This window comes from Macrobrachium nipponense, chromosome 2 (genome assembly GCF_015104395.2).
Source record: "Macrobrachium nipponense isolate FS-2020 chromosome 2, ASM1510439v2, whole genome shotgun sequence".
In the NCBI taxonomy this organism is placed as follows: Eukaryota; Metazoa; Arthropoda; class Malacostraca; order Decapoda; family Palaemonidae; genus Macrobrachium; species Macrobrachium nipponense.
In genome coordinates, this window is record NC_087201.1 from 39,864,118 (window position 1) to 39,874,133 (window position 10,016).

General features: G+C 35.3%; 1 long non-coding RNA gene across 1 annotated transcript in view; it reads right to left on the reverse strand.

The window, feature by feature from the left end:
- Window positions 1–5,522, reverse strand: part of LOC135221416 (uncharacterized) — an 11,641-nt gene extending 6,119 nt beyond the window's left edge. Inside the window, exon 1 of the long non-coding RNA XR_010315937.1 lies at window positions 5,477–5,522. This is a non-coding gene — a long non-coding RNA (uncharacterized LOC135221416). The remainder of the gene's footprint in view (window positions 1–5,476) is intronic.
- Window positions 5,523–10,016: the final 4,494 nt, after the last annotated feature.

Here is a 10,016-nt window from a genome sequence, read left to right on the forward strand (position 1 = left end):
AGAAAAGAACCTGTTACAGATGCGGACAAGAAGGCCATCTAGTGAAAGATTGCAACCTCGATATTATGGAAGGAACTAGTGTGTGGAATGAAAAAGACTTTCATGACATAAGCAGGCAAATAAACGATAATAAATCAGAGAAATAAAATAGTGATAGCAGAGAACAAACAAGAGAAGGAAATAACATTGAGGGACAAGAGGTAAATGATAGCCAAAGAGGAATTGATATTAGTGAAGAAACTGATGTATACACAAATAGTGAAGCTGACAAAGGTCCAAAGGGAAATACTCAGGGAAACCAAGAAGGTAAAAAAAATAAATAAGGAAGACGGATTAGAAGAGGGAAATGAAGATTGTCGAATGAGTGAAGACAGTGGCGACGAGATAATATGTGCTCGTTGGCAGTTATCTCCTAGCTGTTGAAGTTGTGCAAGTAGAAACAGAAGCAGAAGAAGTGCACAATGAAGAAATTATAAATGGAAGAAAGGTGGAATATGAAGAAGATATGCAAATAGTAACCGAAGAAATAGTCAACGGTGAAGAAGATGAGCAGATACCAACGGAAAAAGAAGTTCATAAAGAAGAAAAGGGTGAAGGTGAAAATGGTATGGATGTTGAGTCTATGAGGAATGCTAAAATTCCCGAGGAAAGCTTAATAGGGAGTGAAAAGAAAGGCAACAATAGAACTAAAGAAAAGCGTAATAAGAATAGGAATGGAGATAAAAGTCAAATACCAGTACGACAAAAATGGCAAGCTACTGTTAACGACAGTTCAGGTGTAAAAATTACTATTAAAAAGGACAATGGACAGAAATGCTTAAAAGTGTCGAATAACAGTGAAGGAGAATGTCTTGTTTTTTCTGAGTTGTGAAGCCCCTTAAATGAAAACCAGGATATGTTGGCTGATAATGTAGTAGATCATGGTCTTTCTAGTGATCAGATCTCTGGTAAACAAACATTACGTTGATGATAATAGTAATGGTAAAAATAAATGCTCTAAACTGGCTAAAATAGGTAAATAATGCATTTATTTTAATATGTCATTAAAAATGGCTTTAGTTACTGCTTCATTAAATATTTGTGGTTTAAAATGAGCTTAAATAAAATTGATGTATTATACCTTCAAGAACATAATATTAGAGATGTGAATAAGATAAAATATTTAGAGGAATACTTTGAGGTTGTAATGAATATACCTACTAGCTTTAAAAAGAGAGGGAGAACTTGTTCTCTGTGGATATTCAGTATTATTTAAGGAACAACATATCAAATTTGATTTTTGCTGGTGACTTCAATTGCGTACTTTACGGGTAGAGATGTTAGTACAGGTAATGAGAGGTACTCGTATGTATCAAAAGTTCTTAAATCTTTAGTACAGTATTTGGGATTGAAAAAAGCTTGGTTTTCATTGAACAATATTCCCAAATATACGTACATTCTAGGTAATTATGCTTCAAGAATTGACCGTGTGTATGTGACTGACTTGTATAGTAATATTAAGAATTGTAAATATGTTCCATTATCTTTAACAGACCATAATATGATATTAAATACTGAATTTCTGTTTAATAATCGTTGTAAAATTGGTAGAGGAATATGGAAGTTAAATGTTTCATTATTGGAGAGGGACGACTTCATGGAGAAATTTGAAAGATTATGGCATATTTTAAAAAAAATTAAAAAAAAAGAATGAAATATTCCAACATTATGGAATGGTGGGATACATTTGTGAAACCAAATTAAAAGAGTTTTTCATAAGACTGTCTAAACAAGCTGTACAAGAGAAGTATGGCACTCTAAAATTTTTTGCAAAATTATCTTGAATACTTATCAAGTAAAGCTTCTGTTGGTTACAATAAATTTGAAGAGATGAAGGCTATAAAAGATAGAATGAAATCAATAAAAGATGAAATATGTGAAGGTATAAAGATTAGGTTAAGGACAGAAAAGAGAATAAACTGAGAGAGATTATCTGCACATTTATTAGGTAAAGAGAAACTCAGAGGGAAGCGAAATAATATTAGGCAACTGAGGGTAGAAAGCGGCGTAACGCTCGACAACACAGAGGCGATAGTCTGTCATATAAAGGGATCACTATGAAAAACTATTCACAAAGATAAATACTGATGAACAGCTACAGGATAGTTTTCTTAATTGTAGGGAGCACAATAACTGATGAGGACAATGAAATGTTATGTAGAAAGGTATCTGTCGAAGAGGTATTAAATACGTTAAATTATATAATAAATAAAGGTAGAACTCCGGGTGGAGATGGTCTTCCTCTGGAGTTCTATTTAAAGACATGGAATGTTATTAAGTCAGAGTTTCCTGAAATGATTAAGTATAGATTTAGACCTTGAATTAGGAAAAAGCCCAAAAAAAGGGTATCTTGAAAATAGTACCTTAAAGTGGTGATTTATTGTCTTTAAAAAACTGGAGACCTATTTCTTTACTGAATACCGATTACAAATGCATTGCAAAAATTTTGGCTAAGAGATTAAAAAGTTTCCTTCATTAAGTTATATCACAAGAACAGTTTTGTTCGGTTAAGGGAAATCAATGGTGAAATGTAATGCTCTAATTAGGGATGTAATTTATTATGCAAATGAAAATAATTTGGACTGTGCTCTAGTTAACCTGGATTGGAGTAAGGCTTTTGATAGAGTTAATGTGAGGTTCATGTTTCAACACTCACGGATGGGTTTTAGTGGGTTATTATCATGAAATTAAAATGCTATATACTGGATGCCTAAGTTCAGTTTCTGAGAATGGGATTGTTAGCGGCTTTTTTCTTGTTGAGAGATCCATAAGGCAAGGATGTCTTATGTCAATGATAGCATATATACAGAACAATTAAACAAAGCAATGAAATTGTGCCAGCGAACCTCCCTAATGGGCTCCAGTGTTCTGTTGTAGGTTTTGCTGATGACAGCTCAATTTTTGTTAGTAAAGAAAGAAGTATCAGAATAGTATTTAGTATTATAAAGGAATTTGAGCTAGCTACTGGTGCAGAACTAAATAGAGAGAAGACTTGTGTCATGGGTTTAGGTTTAGGTAATTGGAAGGGCAAAAATGGTATTAGGCATATTGATAACCAATGATTATAAAGAAATGGTAGATGAAAACTGGGATGCTTTAATCAATAAAGTTAAGGTAGAAATAAATATGCTTTCGACTCGATACTTGTCCTTATATCAAAGGCTATTCATGCAAATTCTCTTATTTTAAGTAAAGTCTGGTACATGTGTCATTAGGGAAAGAGAAAACAAAAATTATAGAACAATCTGTTTTCTTTGTATCTGCCAAAAACAGAAGGTGGTATTGGGTGTATTAATGTATTTTATAAAGCAACAGCTATTTTAACAAGTACGTTCTTGAATATTATGTTATTTGATAGTTATGGACGAGAATTAGCCTTATATTACACATGTACTGGAATGAATTTGTTATGGTTTGTAGAAGATTGCCCTAATATGTCTTATGTTGCTACTCCCTTTTATAACATAATTATTGGTAATGTAAGGAAATGATTGAGAATACCTGATTTTCTATATGTCAAAAGTAAGAATATATATCAGTATTTGATGTCAACCCATAAGCCCATTGTAATTGAGAGGTAGCCGTTGCATAACTGGGGTAATATATGGAGTAACCTTTTATGCAAATTCGTTGACTCTATCAAAGAAGTAGTATGTATAGATTTTTGTATGAACCTTTGGCTACTGAAGACATTGAATATTGCTGATAATAATTTTTGCAATAAATGTATGGAAAATGAAAATCATCTGCATGTTGTTTATTTTTGTAAATATGTCAAAAAAATTTGGAAGTGGTTCAGAATTTGCTTGAAGAGGTATGTGATATTAAAGCTCAGTATCCAATAAAAGTATTGATGCTGGATTTCGATTATAAAGAAAAGAAGAAGAAAAATACATTAAGTATACTTATTATAGAGTATGTAAATTGTTTGTGGTATTGCAGAGAAGAGGTGTTACCAAGTCAAATAATTTTAATATTAAAATGTAAAATAAAGTACACAAAATGGATATTATCAAATGCATATGAACTTGAAAAACATTTCACAAGTAAGCATGTGAATAATATTTGAATTCATGTAATTAATGTTCTTCCATTTATTAGTAAATAATATCTGAAATTATGAAATATACTCCATTTCAAATATCTTTCTTAGTATGTTATATTGTTGATATAATTATGAAAAGTTTTGTATATAATTAATTGATATATAAAATTTAAAATAAAAAAAATATTTACTTTCCCCTTTATGTGAGTGGACTCTGATGTTCGAGTATTGCTTCCAAGCATCAAGTGGGAGCCTTTGTAGACAGTTTTCTCCGACTGAAACAGTTTCAGTGAGATTTCGCTATATCTGGTGAACGATTAATTATTCATTGGATGAACTAAGGTGTAGCTTAATTATTTTTGTAAATTATTAGTGTTAAGGAAAAGTCAGTTATTAGTGTTAAGTTTCTTGGTTTTTCCTCCGCCTATCGTGTACAGGGGAGAGGTGTTGATTTCGTTCTGCTACTGTGACATTTCTCTCTCATACTCTACGGTATAATAGTTAGGTAGGAGTTTGAGGTATGTGAGGACATTTATTGTGTCTGCTTGGGTGCTTATTTTTCTAGTTCCTCAAGCAGGTTTTCGAGGACATTTCTTTGAGTTTTACTTGTAAATAAATTAGTGTTAAATTTAGACATTTTCTTTTTTTTTGTCTCCCCTTTTGAGTGTTGAGTTACCCGAAGTCTTGTGTATAGTAAATCTTTGTCTGGACTGGCAACTAATTTATTGAATGGAGGCCCTGTTTTAAAAATAATAGAGTAATAACAATAATAATTTATTGTCTCTCGACAAAGAAATTCATAACAATATATATATATATATATATACATATATATATTTATATATATATATATATATATATATATATATATATATATATATGTATATATATATATATATATATATATATATATATATATATATATATATATATATTATATATATATACATATATATTGCATTGTACACAAGTACACACCACACACACACACACACACACACACACACACACATATATATATATATATATATATATAATATTTTTTTTTTTTTTCCCCTTTTTTCTCAGGATGTCAGGGTACGTGCGGCGCCCGTGCTATAGGGTTATGTGAATTCCTTCAGCAAATCTTAAATGTTTTCTAATCAACATTATCATTACTGAAATTGATGAACAAGCTCAATGGCTGAAAAAGCACCTGTTGAAAATGAAACGTGGCCTATTGCTTAAAAACTACAGTCCCAAGAGAATTAGATTGCAATTCAGATGCGACGTACAACTGAAACAAGCACAAAGGGAATAAGCAGACAGCAAATGGCGGTAAATCAAAACAAGAGATATACTAAGCGTTTTGAGAGAGTTTTGTTCCTTTATTTCATAGCTTTCATGACTCACCCTAATCCAGAATTCACAAGCTTTCCTCTGCCAGGCATAATTCAGTTCTGGGGGCAGCTATGTGCCCGGGTCTCCGACGGCAGCTGGGAGTGATCAGCTGCAAACAGCCAGAAAGAAAGATAGAAAACGCAGTTATTACTAATGCTACAAGATGGCCTTTTCGAAATGATAAAAGCGCTTGCTGGAATGACATCTTTCACTGCACTAGAGAGAAGTAGAGGAAAAGGAGAGAAAGGAAATTACTGTTATTTTACACAAAATATTTGTGTAAATAAACAGATATCAGGCAAGCGCCCAGATTGCAGCACGAGAGTTATTATGATAAAATATTACATTAAGATTGGATAAAAATTAATAATGATTTATTTTTTCAAAAAGAAGCGTAAAAGATATATATGCTCTAAAGACAACAGGAAGGCTTCTGGCCTCTTTTTAGTATCCTGCCGATTTTGACAGCAAATAATGGTGGTCCACCTTCCGTTTTCATATGGTATTGCGGCATCAGGTGACTCCTGTGTACACCTGTACGGCTCCAAGTTTACCTGGTGACAATTGGTGGTCTTGCTGGTGATTGTGATGTTAAATCCGATGCCGTTTCCGGTCGGGCTGTTGTAGAAGTTGGCAACAGTATTGATGGAGGGAAGCTTCATTACGCCACTACTGTTTATTTTTATGCTGTAAGGATATTTGTTATTGATAAGTGAGAACAAAAATTTTCTATAACTTTAGCAGAAAAATTATGGACAGTTCCTAAATCAAATTATTGCTAATCATTACAAAAATGCAATATCTCCTAAAAATGAGGAAAATGTTCGTGAAATATGGTAAACATGAATGAAATGATTGGATGAAAAGTTGTTGCAAAAATTCTTGATGCGTATAGTTGATTCTGCATTTTAAAATAAAAAAGAAGGCGAGGGGGAATATGTGCTGCCTGACGAGGACCCACTGAAAAGGTTTGTTGCCTCAGTCGGTTTTGAGTAACTAGAAGAAGAAAAAGAGGAAGAGGAAGACTAAAGGATAATCGAATATGGGATAGTCTATCAAATATGCCATGTAGTAAGACGAAACAAATCCACTTCCGTTTTTTGGTCCTAAATTTCAGGTTGCTATGATTTATGAAGTAAAATTAACTTTTTTCCTTTGTTTGCCTGACTGGTAGGAACTTGGCATATTTAGTGTCCCTAATTAGAAAAACTAAAATAAGAATCTAGCGTAGTTATTTGGATTGTTCAGTAAAGCGTATCTTCTCTACCTCTTACACACACCCTATATTTTGAAGTCTCTCAGGAGGGAAAAGGAAGCTGCATTATTAAATGATTTGAATCCAAAAATAAAAATAGGTGATTAAGAAATGACGCAGGATACAGATCTTGAATACCTGGATTGAAGGAAAATATATAGTCTAGTGGAAATGTTGCCTAAAAGGCGGTTAATATCATGAATTCATGCTTGAAAAGCTATAAGAATATAGGAAATGACCGAGAAAAGATCTGTTACAATAAGTGTTAGCACAGAGTGGATTGGTGGATGTCATAATGTGATAAAATGCAAAAACTGAATTAGACGACCGGGGTTTTGTGGTTTAAACAAGATGGTCGCCCGATGTCTAAACCTTGCTGAAGGCAAGTGAGGTAGAGAGAAGTGTCGAAAAAACATAACAGAGAAAAAATGGATGTAAAATGGGCTTAATTTAAATGTAGAGTTTGCTGTCTCTGAGATGGGGTCGCAGTATCGTCAGTGGGGGCTTTTGGCTAAAACACATAGGAAGGAGGATGAAAGGAGTGGTGGGATGATGAAATGGTATTTTTAATAAAAGTATAGGAAAGATTGTTTTGAAGTTGAAGTTGCTGTACAGAGGAGAGGGTTATGCAAGGGTACACAAAAGCTTAACATGGTAGCCAGGAAGGTCCAAAGACAAGATTTTATGGTGATTAATGGTAATTTCAAGCAAGTATTTTTGCAGAGGTACACAAAAGAGTTAACAAGACAGCCTAGCGGGGCCAAAGCTAAGATTGCATGATGCTTAGTGGTAATTTTGAGCAAATATTTCATGAGGAGAAAGATTTCAAGTGAAAAGAAGCAAATGCAAAACTGTTAATGACCAAAAGAAGTTAAATAAGTAAAATACCGATGGAAAGACGTTTTTTTTAATCGAATGGAGGTAGTCTTGTGTCAGGCGAGTGAGTGTTTTGATAGGCTGTTTGAAAGTGAGGGTGGAGTCACCGGAGAATGATGTACGAAGGGCAATGAAAATGTTGAAAAATGGAAAGTCACAGGAGCTGATGGATTAGAAATGAGTAACTGCAAAAGATAGTGGATGGGTAACTGAATGGCTGACCATGGAGTGTTAGGTACGTTTAAATGAGTCAAGATGTCATATTTTAATGAGGGGGAAACAAGAGGCCATAGGAATTATCATTACCTTTTTAAGGGAGAAAGCGATACAGGGGACTGTCAGTACTATAAGGGTATGAGATATTGATGTAACCTTTGAATGTTTATGGTAAGAACTTCATAGAGGAAAAGTAATTCAGATAAAGGAGGATTAATCGGGGAATAGCTTTTGGCTCAGTGACGCAAGAAAATGTTAGAACTGAATATTTGCTGTGTAATAGACATGTGGAAAGTTTAGGAGTAAAAGAAAAAACTGCCTGCTGTGTACATAGACCTGTAAAAATCTTATAGGAAAGATAGATAAATAATGTGGATGGTGTATGGGGCCACTTGTGTAGAGCAGTTAAGTCTTATAATGAAAATTAAACTTGCATAAGAATATGAAGAGAGGAGAGTGATTGGTTAAGACCAAAAAGGGGCCTCAAATAAGTAGGACGAGACTTATCATAGTATACCAGCCATCCTTGGCCAGCTTGCATATGGCCTCCTGTGCTTGGTAGAATCTCTCTTGTAGGTTGATATCCCAGTAGACATTCTTGTTTATAGACTTCAGGAGGTCTCTAAATGGTTCCATTTGTTATACAGAAGAGTATCATCCACACATTTGTGTTTTTGGGGATGTTCTTGATGGAATCATCAAACCTCTTTGTGCAGGCATCTGAAGCTGAATAGTGTTCCATGAGTGTTCTTCTGTACCAATAACGCCCCAAGGGTGTGATGGGGGTTGTGAGTCTGCAGCTCTCTTCATCTAACTCCACTTAGTAGAAGCCCCAATGCGCATCTACCACTGTCTTGTAGGAATGTAATGGCACTCTGAGATCATGTCGAAAGGAGCAGGGGTGTGGTTTACCCTCCATGACTGGGAGGGGCTCCCTCTCTGTGATGAATGTCAATGACGGAAAATGGTGCAAGAGCCACTGCTCCAACTTTGGGATGTTCTTCTCCACTGGTGGATCTTAATGCCATGTGTCATGCCAGGGCTCCTTCATATGTCACACACACACTGCCCCTAAGGCATCTACATTACAAACAGAATTGCATGACCTAAAGAGGTCTCTTTTCAGTATTTCATTCCTTAGACCTACCATAAGCTTTGTAATAAACATATATTCAGACAAATCACTATGGCAGCTAGGACACTGGAAGCCACACTCCATGGCTTTTTGTGAGTACTTTGCAAAATATTCACTAATTTACTTGTCACGCGCCCTTGCACACACACAAAAAATTCAGACCCAGTGCACAGCCTGGTTCAATGCATTCAGAGCCATGGCCCCTAGAGCTTCCAAAGCCCTTCTGAAGACAAATTAGCCCACTGGTACATTCACTCTATGTGGCATTAGGTGTAGCGTTGCAACTCTGAGGTGCAGTGAAGCCTAATGTGTCGAAACCTGAATCTGCTGGTGGAAGCTTATGTAGCCTAAACACACTGCGTCATGGACCGTTTTCAAGTCCTGAGGGAGGCCGACGACATTTCCAAAGCACACTTCTCTGGTAGCGGTGGGGGCGGGGCCCTGAGGCCGCTCTGTAGACACAAGCCACTCAACATTTTAGCCAACTAGTCATTAAGGGCTTGCAATGTATTTCAACCTTTGGCTTTAATTACAAGTACATATTGAAGAGCTGGTGATCTTGGAGCCACTCTGACAGGAATACAAGACGGTCTCACTGGTGTAGACATGCTTATCCTTTCAGGATAATACTCACTGCGCTGTGTTGGAGGCAGAAGAAACCCGTGGAACATTACAGTGCTTTATTACACGTTCTGTCAGTACAAAGGTGTGACTGCAAGTGAAGTGCAGACATGCAGGCAATACTGCTGCCAATCGTGCTGCGCTCTTGGCAACAGACAACACACACAATCAAACGTCCTACAGTAAGTTCACACTTTTTTATTTTTCACAGACAATTCTTACTTCCAAAACCTTTGTAGAGACCATGCTGCCTCCCTTGTTTTATTAACCCTCGATATGCATGTTGCAATGACTTCCAAATGCTTGTACATTTCAGTTATTGTAGCCTTCCACCATTCATTACACTCACTCTACCTTTCTCTTGCTACCATGCATTTTAAGTTTCTTCATTTAATAGACTCTATCATTATTTTCACCCTTATTTTCAGTTTTTTCTCGACTGTCATCAA